The following is a 17,138-nucleotide window of genomic DNA, read 5'->3' on the forward strand; positions in this document are numbered from 1 at the left end:
AATCATCACCTTTTTAAATGTTGATTAATTGCGTCCCTCAGAATTTTTTCCAATGATTCCAGTCTCGCTTGTTGTGATTGTAATGAGGTCAGTCAGGTGGACCTCATAGAATAGGAGTTCCCTTATAGGAGCTGTTAATCTGGTCCAATTAGGGAACCCTCACTGACAGAGAAGAACAAGAGTGTCGCCACCCTGACATTCTGAGAGCTAGCTCTGAGGGAACTGGATCAGTGTCAAGGACTTCCCACATGTAAAGAAAAAGTGACTTTGTTAGGGGATACTGGCCTCTGTGGAGTTATTTCACACTGACATCAAACTAACTGGTCTGTAATTATCTGACCTATCTCTGTTGCTATTCTTGAGCAAAAGAACCACATTAGCTACCCTCCAGTCTCACTCTACCGGGGGCCAGTGAAGTATTAAATATCTCTGCCAGGAGCCCATCAACCTCCCCCCTTACCTCCCATAGCAGCCTGGGATGCATGTCATTAGACCCTGGGGATTTGTGTACCTTTATGCCCGCTAAAGCTTCTACTACCTCCTCCTTGTTCATTTTAACACATGTTAGAATCTCACCATTCAAACTGAAATCCGCGACTACAATATTTTTCTCCTCTATAAAACAAGATGAAAAATATTAATTTAAGACATCACCCAGATCCATTATCTCATCCCTTTGGCCTCTAATAGGTCCCACTCTTTCTCGGTAATCCTCTTACTCTTGATGTGCTTATAAAAGCCTTTGTGGTTTTCATTGACCTATTTGCCAGATTTTTTAGCCCCTTTTTGACCTCTAGTTTTTTTTCAAGCAACCCCATACATTCTCTGTACTTTTGAAGGGCTTCCCCAGTTTTTAATGTGTTGTACCTGACATATGCTTCCTCTCCTTTCTTTACCAAACTCTCAGTATCCCTTGACATCCAAAGTTCCCTGAACTTGCTGCCCTTAGAAGAACATCCTGGCACTGAATTCTCACTATATTATTTGTAAAAGATACCCACTTTCCAAACATGGATTTACTTGCAACTAATAGCACCCAACCTATGTTTGCCAGATCCTGTCTAATGATATTGAAATTGGTCTTCCTCCAATTTAGGCACTTAAATTCTGCACTATCCTTATCCCTTTCCATAGCAACTTTGAAATTTATGGACTTATGGTCACTATCCTCAAAATGCTTGCCCACTGAAACTTCAACCACTTGACCAGCTTCATTCCCTAGGATTAGGTCTAGCCACTGCCCCAGCTGTAGAAGGACTATCTATGTCCTCACACAAAAAGCTTTTCTGGATGCACTTCAAAAATTCAACCCCATCTAATCCTTTCACACTAAGTTGATGCCAGTTAATTTTAGTTAATTTTGAAATCCTTTCCAACTATAGCCCTGATTCTCTCATACCTTTCTGTGATTTGTCTATATATCTCCTCCTCTACCTCCCTCTGACTGTTGGGAGTTCTGTAGTACAATACCAGCAAGGTAATTGCCCTTTTTTTCCATTTTTGAGATCTATCCAAATGAGTAATTTGAAGAATCTTCTTAGGCATCCTCCCTCATTAGTGCAGTCATGGTTTCCTTTATCAATGGCTCTACTCTCTTACAGCTCCCCCAATCACGCCTGAAACTTCTTAGTCTGGAATGTTGAACTGTCAGTCTTGTCCTTCCTTCAACCATGTGATTTCAACAATTTCATAATCCCATGTGCTGATCTACACTCTAAATTCATTTGTAATAGAGTCATAGAGATGTACAGCACGGAAACAGACTCTTCAGTCCAACTCGTCCATGCCAACCAGATATCCCATCCCAATCTAGTCCCACCTACCAGCACCCAGCCCATATCCCTCCAAACCCTTCCTATTCATATACCCATCCAGTTATTTTCCCAAGAAATTACTATTAGTCTTACCAATCAAGCTTCTTACATTAAAATACATACAATTTAGCTTTCTAGACCTTCCATAAACATTATCCTAACCATGTATTCTCTGCTTACTGGACTGACCTAGCACTCCTTCTCCATCCAATTACACCTTGCTCCCAACTTTCCATCTACTCTACGCCCTATCCTACTTCCAAATAAGTTTAAAATCTCACAAGCAAACCTCCTAGCAAGGGTATTGGACCCATTCCAGTTCAGATGCAACCCGTCCGATGTGTGCAGGTCCCACCTACTCCAGATACTGTCTCAATGATCAAAAATCTAAAGTCCTCCCTCCTACATCATCCCTTTAGTCAGTTTCATCTGACCTAACATGCTATTTCTGTACTCAGCAGCGTGTGGCACTGAAAATATTCCAGAGGTTACAACCTTAGTCGTCTTCCTCTTTATTCAAGTACCTGACTCTCTAAAACTTCTGTAGCAGGACCTCTTTTTTTTAACCAATGTTGTTGGTACTGACTTGGAACATGACCTCTGGCTGTACACCCTCCCCCTTCAGAATTCGCTCTGAGGCATTCCCAACTTTGACATCAGGGAAGCAACATACCATTCGAGATCTTGTTTGTTGCCACAGAATGGTCTGTCAACTCTCCTTACAATCGAGTCCCCTACCACTAAAGATCTCCTAGTCTTTGTCCACTCCTGCTGTGCAGCAGAGCCAAGCATAGTTCCGCAGACTTGGCTGTTGTTGCTTTCCCATAAGAAGACATGCCTTCCAACAGTATCCAACATGGTAGAGCTGCAGGGCCACAGGGGATTCCTGCACTGCCTGCCCAATCTTCCTAGTTTTCCTGGTAGTCACTCAACCCCTTTCTGCTTGTGTAGTCCTTACTGGTGGTGTGAGCAACACACTAAATGTGCTGTCCACAACATCCTCAGCATCATAGTGAGTCCATATGAATGTCATAGTGAGTCCATCTGCATCTCCAAGCTCTCTATGCAGTCAATCAGGAGCTGCAAGTGAACATACTTCCTGCATATGTGGTCACCTACAACAATGATTTTCATAACTTTAATAATTAAAGCATTAACAAGGGACACTGTGGAATCAAATATGAGGTGTCATCCATTCTTTATTTATGAGACATTGACCAAAACAAAAAGAAATCTGCATCAACATGCACAAGCTAGAATACTTCAAAGCACAAAGCCTTCACATTTTTCAAGTAATTTAAATAAAACAAAGGGTAAGACAAGTAGTTCTCATAATAACTCATTCATCAAAGATGTGTCTCCACATGGAGAAGATTGGGAAGCATCACAATGACATCTACGGGGAGAACTTCATTTTGTAAAGAGGTATCCTTCACTTTTTTTGATTGAAGACTGAAATGAGAAAATAATGTGTTAAAAACCAAGAATTGCTGCGCTTTTTAAAAGCAATTCACCTGACACTCATTGTAAGTGTTGTTTACACAGCTGCTTGTTCAAGCAGCAACAGAAGCCTACTCTGCAGACAGCTGGAGCCAAGGGCTGTGTATGAATGAAGCTTTGGATGACAAAAAGTAGCCAATAGGTCTGTGAACTAGTGACTAATTATTGATGGTAAAGGCCTTTGGCTTGCCAACAAGCATGTAATTAGCTCCTCGGTATCTGAACAGCTTTGGGCATGAATGTTTGGGCAGAAACCATCAGAGTTCCCATGGAGAATGAGCTGAGCTTACATTTTAGTAAAAGGTATCTCAGACCTGAAGATAGCCAGTTGATGTCTTCTTTCCAGTTGATGTAAGCTGTGATGTTAAATTGATAAGTCAAAGACCTTTATCGGTAGGAACCAGTCAAACTCTGTATCCTGCAAATAAGTGAAAATATCTAGAGGGAGAAGACCAAGAAGCAGCACAAGAATCATCTCAGCAAACCCTCTATGACTGGACCAACAAATTGCCTTCCCAGACTTCCCCCCTGTTTATCACTATACTGACACTGGTCCGTGGTTTCTGTCAACCTGGCTCTTAAAGACATGCACCTTGGGGAATTCAGCCTACATTTTAATATCTTTATCTTTTGTGACGACTCCAGGAATCACGTGGGGTTTGATTTCTAGCATGCTACCCTAGTGATGTGTGACAATTTGTGCAGTAACGGTGGAAGTCCATTCTCAGTTTTGGTTGTTAGAACAACCTATGAAAGTAGAGAATATGTAGAGAATGTTAATGCACACATGAACAACAGCAGATACCAGGAGATTATTCAGCCATGTCAGTTTAAAAGTGTGATTACCAAAGATGAAGTTTTGCATTTTCATAACGTGTGCAGTTGTGGTGGAAACCTGCAGGCTTTTAACTTAAGGTTAACATTTTTGATGTACGCACAAGGTCATGCAGTTTGAAGGTATTTTTGTGTAATCCTTTGAGAAAACATCAGTGAGGTTTAAATGTCAAAGTCACCAATAATCACAGCACATACTAAACTCACATTTGCAGGATCACTGATCAGAAGATTTCATAAACTGGTTTGAAAAGTGCTGGAATATTCCATTGGTACCTCTGAGCACGGAACTCTCTTTACTGCTATCAGAAAATAAATGAATTCAAAGTAGAATCCATTTGCTCTTTCTCACTTATGATTTAAAAAAAGAGTACCTTTAAATACTTTAAAAAAAGAGTATCTTGAAACTTTCTGGGAGAAATGAAATATACCAAGCTTAATTGTATAAAACCAAGCCACAAGCTACATTTTGTGTTTTGAGCATTTTTGTGAAATTAACAGCCTGTGTTTTCTTTTAGCTGAAAATATGCCGATTACACTTTAGTAGGCACATGGCTCATTAATTCACGTTCAGTTACATCTCATCTGAAATACTGAAAGACAATTGCTTGAAAGCACTTTCAATAACAATTAGCTCATTGTTGGTTTAGCTGATTTAGTGGCAAGGTGCTGAAATTAAATTCATCATATGAGCCTACTCCACCAATAAATAATGATCCTTGCTAATCTGATTGTAACCTCGAATGTGCATTCCCGACGATACTTAATAACCTTTCACCCACTTGCTTAACAAAGATCTACCAACCTTTGCCTTCAAAATAGTCAAATTGATTCCAGTATCTTTTCAGGAAAAGAATTCCGAAAACACATGACTGGAAGAACAAAAGTCACCTCATCATTGTTTTAAATTGGATGACACCCTGCATTTAAGGATTACGTATTGATTTTTGGATGCTTCCATTTTAAATTCTTTCACAAAAGGAAACATCTGTCAAGATTGCCCAAGATCTTATACATTTCATTCGAGACACCTCCTACTCGCCTAAACTCCAATGAATACCAGCCTCGACTCCTCAATCTTTCCCCATAAGACAATTCCTGGCTTCGCATCATTCTGGTTATTAGTCATAAATAGTTATGTGGTAGTCAGTCATAAAGAAATTATCTTCCATGAATGTTCAATCAGTGGAAGTGGTCAATTTTTAATGATGCAAATTTACTATTAGGAGTGTGGTGCTACACTTCCTCCAAAACAGTGCAGTTGATGATTTGCCAGTTTGGGCTCCGTAGTTGTGTCACAATGCGAGTACATGTGAGGTGAAAACATCCAGAATTTCTCTGTTGTGTTTTTGTGCATTAGGATTCTGTGAAAAACTTTATGGAATATAGCCAACTGAAATTCTGAATTAATCTGCGTTGGGTGTATTGAAGAAGAAGCTGACAGAGTAATGTGATGTTGTAAGACAGCAGCAGAATGTTCTGAACATTCTAAGGGATGACAATGGTGGGAATGGAACATTGTAACCTACATTGGACACCGAGCACCACATTCGCAATTTATAAACATTACATAGTTGTAAAGAACAACTGGGACGTGAATGAAGCAGTAGGTACTTGCGTACAAATTGCTTGGCTGACTGCCCTTTTGGACTAGCAACTGTGTCCTTTTGTAGTTGCTCTTACGAATTCTTTTTGAAATGCAATTGCTTTTCCTTTCGCAGCAGTTCTTGTGGTGAAAGAAATGTAAACACATGGTGCAAGATTTACCCTGAGCAGAAATTAAATAAAATACTTGTCTATGAATTGTAGTGGAATATTACACCAGTCTAATTGTTACGTATTCAAATATGATCCCTTTGTTTGAATGGCAAAGTACTTAATTAAACCCTGTCGAAAAATTGTGTGCTAATTAATAGAAACTAGTTTAAAAAACAATATTAGCAATAAAGCTCCATAATAAAGGTTTATTAAAATATACCACAAGCTTTGCAGTTTTAAAGTCTTTGACATTACCTTTATCCCTCCATATTTGTATCTCTGCAAAGCTTATCCTTTGCTGGAAACAGATCATCACGTCCAAACTTGCTCTTTCTTATTATCACGTGTGAAAGAATGGAACTACTCATTTTCATATTAATTGCTTCAGTTAACTGAGATAATGTTGATGCTGAAATGAGCAACAGTATCAATCACTGAAATGCTGTCATGTTTAGCTAAACAAATTTCTCAGGGGCCACACAAAAGACTGCTTTAATTTGACTTTATATAGTTGCTTATCATTAAGCCCAGCAGCTCTGTGAATTGCCTTTATTTGTTGAAGTCTGCCGTGAACCTTGCTTCTGACTTTGATTGAAAATTAGTGAACCTCATATCAGGAAATGCACGCTGTTGTCCTAACAGGCAACTTAGTCAATAGATAACCATGAGAATCCCAGTGTAGGAAAGTTGATGTGACTGTTGCATATCAAATAGAGTAATTAAAGTTGCTGCTGTATTCTATGAAACCCAAGAGTTATTCACAAGACAAAATCTAACAAAACCAAATTGCTTTTATGAAAAGTGTCTTGAAGGAAAGTCGTTTGTCTGAATTCCCTCTTCCATTTCAAAACTACTGGAACCATCTCTGTCACACCTTTGCAACAATTCCTTACGTAGCTGCTTCAAATACTAACTTTAGATCTTGATCGTAAGCCTCTGAACGTGGAACTTCTGATATATTGTTGGACTGAGGTGTTTGTAGATTTTGAGTAACAAAACCTAAATTTTGATTTTGTACAAGTCTAATTGGCTGATGGAATTCAATGTGAGCAAATGCGAGGTCTTGCACCTTGGAAAAAAGAATACAAGCATGGACTACTTTCTAAATGGTGAGAAAATTCATAAAGCCAATACAGAGGGATCTGGGAGTGCTAGTTGAGGATTCTCTAAAGGTAAACATGCAGGTTGAGTCCATGATTAAGAAAGCGAATGCAATGTTGTCAATTATCTCAAGAGGGTTGGAATATAAAAGCACTGTTGTGCTACTGAGATTTTATAAAGCTCTAGTTAGGCCCCATTTGGAGTACTGTGTCCAGTTTTGGCCCCCACACCTCAGGAAGGACATACTGGCACTGGAGCATGTCCAGCGGAGATTCACACAGATGATCCCTGGAATGGTAGGTCTAACATATGAGGAACAACTGAGCATCCAGGGATTGTATTCATTGGAGTTTAGAAGATTAAGGGGAGACTTAATAGAGACGTACAAAATAATACATGGCTTGGAAAAGGTGGATGCTAGGAAATTGTTTCAGTTAAACGAGGAGACTAGGACCCGTGGACACAGCCTTAGAATTAGAGGGGGTAAATTCAGAACAGAAATGCGGAGACATTTCTTCAGCCAGAGAGTGGTGGGCCTGTGGAATTCATTGCCACAGAGTGCAGTGGAGGCTGGGACGCTAAATGTCTTCAAGGCAGAAATTGATAAATTCTTCATGTCACAAGGAATTAAGGGCTACGGGGAGAATGCGGGTAAGTGGAGTTGAAATGCCCATCAGCCATGATTGAATGGCAGAGTGGACTCGATGGGCCGAATGGCCTTACTTCCGCTCCTATGTCTTATGGTCTTATGGTCTTAATTGAGTTTGTGTGTTTGACATTAAGACTGCACTTTAAATTCTGTGGTTGCTATCCTTATGCAAGGTTTTAAAAAGGCCTCTGATAAAAGAGCAGCTTTAACAGCTGATCTTCATTAAGTGGAGGAACCGGTTTTGGACTGGGGTGGACAATTATTCCTGATGAAGGGCTTTTGCCCGAAACGTCGATTTTGAAGCTCCTTGGATGCTGCCTGAAGTGCTGTGCTCTTCCAGCACCACTAATCCAGAATCTGGTTTCCAGCATCTGCAGTCATTGTTTTTACCAAAGTTCCAAATCACACAACACCAGGTTATGGTCCAACTGGTTTATTTGGAAGCACTAGCTTTCGGAGCGCTACTTCTTCATCAGGTGGTTGTCAAACACCTGAAGAAGGAGTGGCACTCAGGAAGCTAGTGCTTCCAAATAAATCTGTTGGATTATAATCCGGTGTTGTGTGAGTTGTAAATTTGATTTTCATTAAGTGAGCCAGATAAGTCTATTGTTTTGGGACATAAAAATTAGCCAAATTATTGTGACTTCACACTTGAGTGTGACTTTGAATAGTTCAATGATTAAGTGAGTTTGGGAAAGGAAGGGAAAGAGGTGTTCTGTTACTTTTGCTTTTCCTCAACATTTTTAGTTTCAGGAAGTAATTCTTCCTCTGTTACAGGCAAAGCTGGTTATTTGATGAGTATGTGGTATCAGACTAAGTGTTATTCTATTCCTCTGGTTCAACATAGTGTAGCAACTGGTAGTAAGGTTATATAAACAAATATATAATGGAATTAAAAATTAAGTAGTTTCTTAGAAAACATCAGGGATTGCAGGACATGGTCTCTCACAGTTGTAGCATGTAGGAGTTCCAGGATGCCAGTTTGGCCCAGAATAAACACATACAGTTCTAGAGTCACAGAGCACAGAGCCATATAGCACGGAGACAGGTCCTTCGACACACACTGGTCCATGCCGTCCAAATGTCCATCCATGCTAACGCCATTGCCCAGCACTTGGCCCATATCCTTATAAATCTTTCCTATCCATGTATTTGTCCAAATGCCTTTTAAACATTGTTAATATACCCACCTCAACCTCTTCCTCTGGCTGCTCATTCTATATGCGTACCACCCTCTGTGTAAAAAAAGTTGCCCCTCAGGTTCCTTTTTATTCATTCCCCTCTCACCTTAAACTGATGTTCTCCCGTCCTTGATTCTCCAACCATGGGAAAAAGTCTGAGGGCATTCACCCTATCCATGCCTCCCATGATCTTATACACCTCTATAAGGTACCTTCTCAGTCTCTTACACACTAAAGAAAAAAAAGTCCTAGTTGTCCAACCTCTCCTGATAACTCAGAACATTGAGTCCTGGCAACATCCTTGTAAATTTCTTCTGCACTCTTTCCAGTTTAATAGCATTCTTCCTGTGGCAAGATGACCAAAACTGAACACAATACTCCAAGTGTGTCCTCACCAACATCCTGTACAACTGCAACATAACTTCCTAAAGTCTATACTCAGTGCCCACACTGACGAAGGCCAGTGTGCCAAAAGCTTTCTTCACTGTCCTGTCTACCTGTGATCCACTTGCAGAGAACCATGTCCCTGAACTCCTCGGTCACACTGTTCCACTACAGACCATACACCATTAAACTTCTGCCTTGATTTGACTTTCCAAAATGTAAGTCTTCACACGTATCTATATTAAACTCCATGTGCCATTTCTTGGCCCACTTCCCCAGCTGATCAAGGTCCTGCTGCAATTTCTGAGAACCTTCCTCACTATCCATGATACCACCTGCTTTAGTGTTATTTGCAAACTTACTAATCATGCCTTGTATTCCCATCCAAACCATCAATATAGATAACAAACAGCAATGGGCCCAGCACCAACCCCTGAGGCACTCTGGTAGTCACAGGCTTGCACTCCGACAAGCATCGTTCCACCATTACCCTCTGCTTCTCCCATCAAGGCATTTTGTGTTCAATTTGCCAGCTCCTCTTGGATTCCATGCAATCTAACCTTGCACGTAAAGAGCAGCCTACCTTGTGGAACCTTGTCAAAGGCCTTACTGAAATCCATCTAGACTACGTCTACTGACCTGCCCTCATCAACCTTCCCACTCACTTCATCAAAGAACTCTAACAAATCTGAGGCAAGGTTTTGAAGTTTAAGCAGCTTTGTCTCAGAGGCTATGAGCTGGAGGCTGAAATACAGACAGTGCAAAGCCTCAAAGAGGGGAAATGGCCACCCTGGATCCTTTTGTAGCAGGAAACAGGGTTTTGTTAGGGATTTGATTATCTAATGCAGTCAGTGTTCAGAGAGTTTGAATGAATTAGGTTAGGAGAGGACAGGAGAGCAGGAGTCTCAGCCTTTGTAACTTTCCAATAGGTTTGAGATTCTTGCAGCTTATCTTGATGAGAGTGAGGGCTGCAGCAGAGAGGCTTCATGAAGAGGCTATGTTGATTGCCCAGTATGAAGTTTCTGTACGTATGTATGGGGATAGGCATGGAGAGGGAGTGGGAGGGGGAGGATCCAGTCATCATGGTCCATGTAGATATATCGACATAAGCAGAGCAAAGAAGGAGCTTGAGGCTGGTCAGGATGAGGAGCTCAGTATCAAATTAAGAAGCAGAATCTCAAAGCTCATAATCTCTGTATTGTGCCTAAGCTGCATACAAATTGGTGTAGGGCAAACTCAGATTAAAGAGATGAATGCATGGCACAAAAACAGGGGTAGGAGAAGTAGGTTCATGGGACACTGACACCAATATTGGGAAGAGTAGAATCTGTACCAATGTGATAGTCTCCACCTGAACAGTGGTGGGGCTGGTGTTGTTGCTAACCACATAGCTGGAGAAGTAGAGAGGATCATTAAAGGACAAAATAATGTAAGTTTGCCGAAAGACATGTCAAAGGTCATGGAAGAAATTAACCTACATATAGACTGGAAAGGTCAGATGGGCAAATGTAGCCTAGATGAAGAGTTTACAAAATGTTTTCAGGATAGTTCCTTAGAACATCACATTCTGTAGCCCAACCAGAGAGCAGGCTACACTAAACCTGACATTGTGCAATGAGATAGATTAATTAATGATCTCATAATGAAGACACTCCTATATATAGCATCATTTATAATCTAATTTAATTTTGCAAAAAGTTTGAGAGAGAAGGGAGCGGTCATAGACAATTATTTTCAATGTAAATAAGTTGAATTATGAGATCTTGAAAGTAGATTTGGCCAAAGTGAATTGGCAAGTTAGGTTAACGAAAAATTAATAGAGATGCTATGACAGACATTTAACGGGTAATACCCCTTTTAATTAAATGGAAATGTTAAAGAGCGTGTCAAACTAAAAGAAAAAGAACTAACTATGCAAAGATAGGTCAGGAAATGGGAGCGAGTACAAAATCTAGCAAAAACACATTCAAAAGTTAGCTAGAAGTGAAAAATTAGATTATGAGAGAAAACTAGCCAGAAATATAAAAATAGCAGGATGTTTTAAAAAAAATAACAAAATGAATTTTGCGCCTATGGGAAGTGTGATGAGAGATTCAACAATGGGAAATAAGGAAATGGCACATGAACTGAACAGATACTTTGCATCCATCTTCACTGTAGAGAATACAATGTCACACTTCACCAGGGTAACACACTAGAAATCAAGTCTTGCTATTCCCAGAGTTTTCACAACAATTAAAAGGTTCTATTGAAGGACACAGTTTACCCGTCTCATTGACTCAGGTTCACAGAAAACCAGGAGTGGCTGTTAGATTCCAGATCCGATCCCTAACTTTCTGTCATCATTCGGATGGGAATCACCAAAGTACATAATTAACCCCAAACAACACGGGCAATATTATGTGACAGAAACAGAAATTACTGGAGAAACTTAGCAGGTCTGACAGCATCTGTGAAGAGAAATCAGAGTTAAGATTGCAAGTCCAGTAACTTCTTCAGAACTGAATGTACTAATGTTATGTAATAGGAAAGTTGCACATTGCTTATTAACACCTTGTATTTAATACATTTTGATTTGGTGGACATTTTGAAGGTAGTTCATATCGTTCCTAACATTAAGTTCTGAGCTGAGCCAGTATCTCTCAGAATAACAATTTGCTTTGGACTCTTCCTTGGTTAAAAACAATGCAATGAGTTCTTCTTTAAATACAAGTACACAATATATGAATCTGTGAAATCTTTCTGTGTTCTCACTGTGAAGACATTAGACAAAATTGGTGTCTTCCAAGCTTCACATTCTGACACTACTTTGCTTATGGAAATTCCTGACACTTGCTCCCGTGCCATTGGTAACAATTCATTTCCTTTAGCAGGACTATATTTTCTGAAGATTCCTGTAAGTATTCCTATTAATCGTAGAAGTTAACTTTCCTCTCCTTCCCTTTAGCCAACTTTGGCTTAATTTTGTTACTTTATTATGTTGCATCTGACTTTGACTTACTCCTGTTGTTTAATAACACACTTCCATAATTTGTAACCATTTACAGATAATCCTGAACAGTGGTTTCTTACCAGTTAATGAAACTGGCGATTTTTTGAGATGTGACTTGTTGTTTTTTTCAACATAAACTGATGGAAGACCACTTTACCAGTGCATTTTTTTAAATTTCAAAAATATGCTTTATTCACAAAAAAAATCATCAGTAATTACAAACAATGGTCTATATCGGTTCAGTACAGTCTTTGCAGAAACAGAAAACAAACAAAACATCGGAATGTTTGACAGCTCTCAGAGTTTCTCGAAAGTTGCAAAAACAAAGATATTTTCTATTCATGCAGGAAACTATTTTCATTTTGAGGTCCTAGGAGGGTCTGACAACTGAATGCATTCCTGTTGTCTTTTGGCTGAAAGACCGTGGACGGTAGTCTTTCCCCACTGCACCTTAGCAGCAGCTTCCACAAACTTTACTGTGTCCCTCAGCATTTAGTCACGCACCTTGGAATGGGCCAATCTGGGCTTGATCAAGACCAGCTCATTATATTGGAAAACTAACAAGTTTCAGGCAAACCAAAGAGTTTCTTTCACTGAATTGATAGACCTCCAGCCATACAGAGTACTGAATGGCCTGGTCAGAGTAGATGTTGGGAAGATGTTTCCATTGGTAGGAGAGACTAGGCCTTAGAGTAAAGAGAAGACTTTTTAAAACAAAGATAAGGAGAAACTTCTTCTGCCAGAGAGTGGTGAATCTATGGAGTTCATTGCCACAGAAGGCTGTGGAGGTCAGGTCATTGAGCATATTTAAGACTGAGGTGGATAGGTTCTTGAGTATCAAGGGGATCAAGGGTTACAGGGAGAAAGCAGGAGAAACTTATCAGCCATGATTGAATGGGGGAGAAGACTTGATGGGCTGAATGGCCTAATTTCTGCTCATATGTCTTATGGTCTTATGGTCTTTACTCTAAGGCTGTGCCCTCGGGTCCTAGTCTCTCCTGCTAATGGAAACATAAGGCACAGTGGCTCAGTGGTCAGCATTGCTGCCTCACAGCCCCTTGGACCCAGGTTTGATTCCAGTCTCAGGCGACAGTCTGTGTGCACATTCTCCCCTTGTCTGCGAAGGGTGTCCTCCAGGTGCTCGGGTTTCCTTCCACAATCCAAAGATGTGCAGGTTCGGTGAATTTGCCATGCTAAACATTGCCCATATTGTTTGGGGATGTGTAGGTCTGTGCATTAGTCAGGGCTACATATAGCACAATAGGATAGGGGAATGGGTCTGTGTGGTTACTCTTTGGAGGGTCGGTGTTGACTTGTTGGGCCGAAGGCCCTGTTTCTAGACTGTAGGGATTCTATAATTCTATCTTCCGGACATCCACTCCATCCAGGCCTTTCAGTATTCTGTAAGTTTCAATTAGATTTCCCCTCATCCTTCTCAACACTCCATGGAGTATAGACCCAGAATCCTCAAATGCTCCTCATGTTGTTAAGGCTTTGATTCCTGGGATCATTCTCATGAACCTCCTCTGCACCCGCTCCAGGGCCAATATATCCTTCCTGAGATATGGGGCCCCAAATTGCTCACAATATTATAAATGTGGTCTGACTAGAGCCTTATAAAGCCTCAGAAGTACATCCCTGCTTTTATATTCTAGTCTGTTAAAATAAATGCCAATATTGTATTTGCCTTTACCAACTACCAACCCAACCTGCAAGTTAACCTGAACACAATCTTCAACTAAGACTGCAAAAAACCCTTTGTACTCCAGATTTCTGAATTTTCTCCCCATTTAGAAAATAGTTTATGCCTCTATTCTTCCAACCAAAGTGCATAGCCTCACGCTTCCCCATGTGTATTCCATCTGCCACTTCCTTGCCCACTCTCCTAACTTATCTAAATCCATCTGCAGCCTCCCCGCCTCCTCAACACTACCTGTCCCTCTACCTATCCTTGTATCATCTGCAAACTTAGCCAGAATGCCCTCAGTTCCTTCATCTAGATCAATAATGTATAAAGTGGAAAGTTGTGTTCCCAACACTGACCCTTGTGGAACACCACCAGTCACTGTCTTCCATCCTGAGAAGGACTCTTTTATCCATACTCTCTGCTTTCTGCCAGACAGCCAAGCTTCTATCCATGCAAACACCTTGCCTCTGACACCATGCGCTCTTATCTTACTCAACAGTCTCCTAATCGGCACCTTGTCAAAGGCCTTCTGGAAGTCCAAGTAGATAACATCCATTGATTCTCCTCTGTCTAAACTGTTCTTTACCTCCTTAAAGAATTCTAGCAGGCATGACCTCCCCTTGATGAAACCATGATGACTGCCCTATTTTTACATGCATCCTTCACAATAGGCTTTAAAATCTTAACAACGACCGAGGTCAGGCTAATTGACCTGTAATTTTATGGCTTTTGCCTTGCTCCCTTTTTAATTGGGGGGATTACGTTAGCAATTTTCCACTCCTTTGGGACCCTCCCTGGCTCCAGTGAATCTTGAAAGATCACTACTAATGCCTCAACTATCTCTGCAGCTATCTCCCTTAGAACTCCGGGCTGTAGTCCATCTGGTCCAGGTGATTATTCCACCGGCAGAACTTTCAGTTTTTCTAGCACCATCTCCTTGGTGATGGTCATCATACTCAACTCTGTCCCCTGACTCTCTTGAATTTTTGGGATGTTACTTGTGTCGTCCACCATGAAGACTGACGCAAAGTCCTTTTTCAGTTCCTCCGCCATTTCTTTGTTCCCAGTACTACTTCTCCAGTGTCATTTTCCAGCGGCCACTTTTTTCCCTCTTTTGCTCTTTATGAACTCTTGCAATCATCTTTAAAATTACTGGCTAGCTCACCCTCATATTTAATCTTCTCCTTCCTTATTTCTTTTTTCATTGTCCTCTGTTGGTCTTTATAGGCTTCCCTATCCCCTGGTTTCTCACTGACCTTCGCTGCATTATATGTTTTCTTTTTTGCTTTATGCCTGACTTCCCTTGTCAGTCATGTTTGCCTCATTCTCGTTTTAGTATGGTTCTTTTTCCGAGGAATGAATTACTCCCAGAAACTGCTGCCATTGCTGTTCCACTGTCTTTCCTGCTAGGCCCCTCTCCCAGTCAATTCTGGCCAGCCCCTCTCTCTATAGCTGCCTTTATTCAACTATAATACCGTTATGTCTGATTCTAGCTTCTCCCTTTCAAATGTCTCCCAGACAAACTATATCTTGTCATTGCTGACTGCAGGATACCTTTCAGGAATATTCCATTGTGAAGCTGAATGCAGGATACTCTTCAGGACTGTTCCACTGTGATGCTGAATGCATGATACTCTTCCCAAGAAGATCAAGAGATTGTCTCCATCCACATGAGATTCTTTCTATGCCATGGACAAAGGTTGCCGCTAATATTTTAAGTTCCCTTTTTGCAAGAAATGGAAGAACCAGGGAATATTGGGAGCAGTTTTGAGTCCCGTGTATATGAAAGGACGTACTGGCCTTGGAGTGAGTCCATAGGAGGTTTACAAGAATGATCCCAGGGATGAAGAGCTTGTCATATGAGAAGAGGTTGATGACTCTGGGCCTGCACTCGATGGAGTTTAGAAGGATGAAAGGGGAATCTGATTGAAACTTACAGAATACTGAAAAGCTTGGATAGAGTGGATGTGGAAAAGATGCTTCCACTAGTAGGAGAGACTAGGACACAGCTTCAGAGTGAAGAGTTAATCCCTTAGAACTGAGATGAGGAGGAATTTCTTCGGCCACAAAGTAGTGAATCAGTGAACTCATTGCCGCAAAAGATTGTGGACACCAGGCCATTGAATGTACTTAAGACAGAGATAGATAGTTTCTTGATTAGTACGGGGTCAAAGGTTACAGGAGGAAGGCAGGACAATGGGGTTCAGAAACATATCAGCCATGATTGAATGGCAGAGCAGACTCGATTGACCAAATGACCTAATTCTGCTCCTATATCTTTTGGTCTTATAGTACAATGGTAGTCACCATCTTGACTGACATATTCAATATGTTCACTGTTCCCTCAATAAATTGTGTCTGACAATGGTCCACAGCAAATTCAGTGCACTTTTCCATTGAATGCAAGAAATGAGGTGCTCAACATATTACCTTTCTCCTCACTACTATCAATCGAATAATCTCACAAAATGCTCTCCTGATACTGTAAAATCCACAATCATTAAATGAAAAGAGGCTTGTCAAGATTGTCAGATGTTAAAATTAATGCTATATTAAAACTATGTGCTGCTCCTGTATTTAATGGTTTACCCTCACCAGCAGCTCTCATGTCGAGAAGGCATGCAATTCTCCCCTCCTACGTTCTCACCGCCTACCCACATACGTACAATGCATTGTTGGACTGAAATGAGAAAATGGCACAAGAACACAATCAATGACCATGCAGATAGTTATCCCCAACTTGAACTAGGACAAAACATACAAGTTTATAAGTTTGAGATATTTGCAGAAAGACACGGTTTCTTAGAAAGGTGATGTCGTGAGCAATAGTCAAGTCCTGTGAAGAAATAAATTATTCATCTGTGCTGAAATCATCAACTACTCATCACACAGGATAATAACTCAGATACTGGATATATCGTGCCAGGTAACAAACACATCTATGTGAAATGATATACATTCAGCACCACAATGAGTAAAACTATACTTTCAATTGTAATACCTATTTTAGGAATACGTCTGATTGTACCACAAGGCATCATATGAATGTTCAGAAACAATATATCTATACGTATCTTTTTACATGCTTTTGGAAAAGGCCTCCCATTTTTTAAAGGGGAGAGGAGGGATGTTGTATAATGACATAGATTTCAGACCAGAGAGTCCTGTATATTTAAGGCAGCTACAACATGTGACACAATGTTGCAACATATACAGTTACCTACTCACTATCAGTCAC

General features: G+C 40.5%; 1 long non-coding RNA gene across 2 annotated transcripts; it reads right to left on the reverse strand.

The window, feature by feature from the left end:
- Positions 1-2,988: 2,988 nt before the first annotated feature.
- On the reverse strand, positions 2,989-6,386 carry LOC122551896. 2 transcript variants are annotated; one of them, XR_006312232.1, is made up of 3 exons: positions 6,162-6,386; positions 5,771-5,874; positions 2,989-3,266 (listed from the first exon to the last, which is right to left on the reverse strand). It is a non-coding gene; the product is annotated as an uncharacterized LOC122551896 (long non-coding RNA). The 2 variants fall into 2 exon arrangements; XR_006312233.1 differs by lacking the exons at positions 5,771-5,874; positions 6,162-6,386 and adding an exon at positions 3,629-4,946.
- Positions 6,387-17,138: the final 10,752 nt, after the last annotated feature.

This window comes from Chiloscyllium plagiosum, chromosome 1, assembly GCF_004010195.1.
Source record: "Chiloscyllium plagiosum isolate BGI_BamShark_2017 chromosome 1, ASM401019v2, whole genome shotgun sequence".
Taxonomy (NCBI): domain Eukaryota; kingdom Metazoa; phylum Chordata; class Chondrichthyes; order Orectolobiformes; family Hemiscylliidae; genus Chiloscyllium; species Chiloscyllium plagiosum.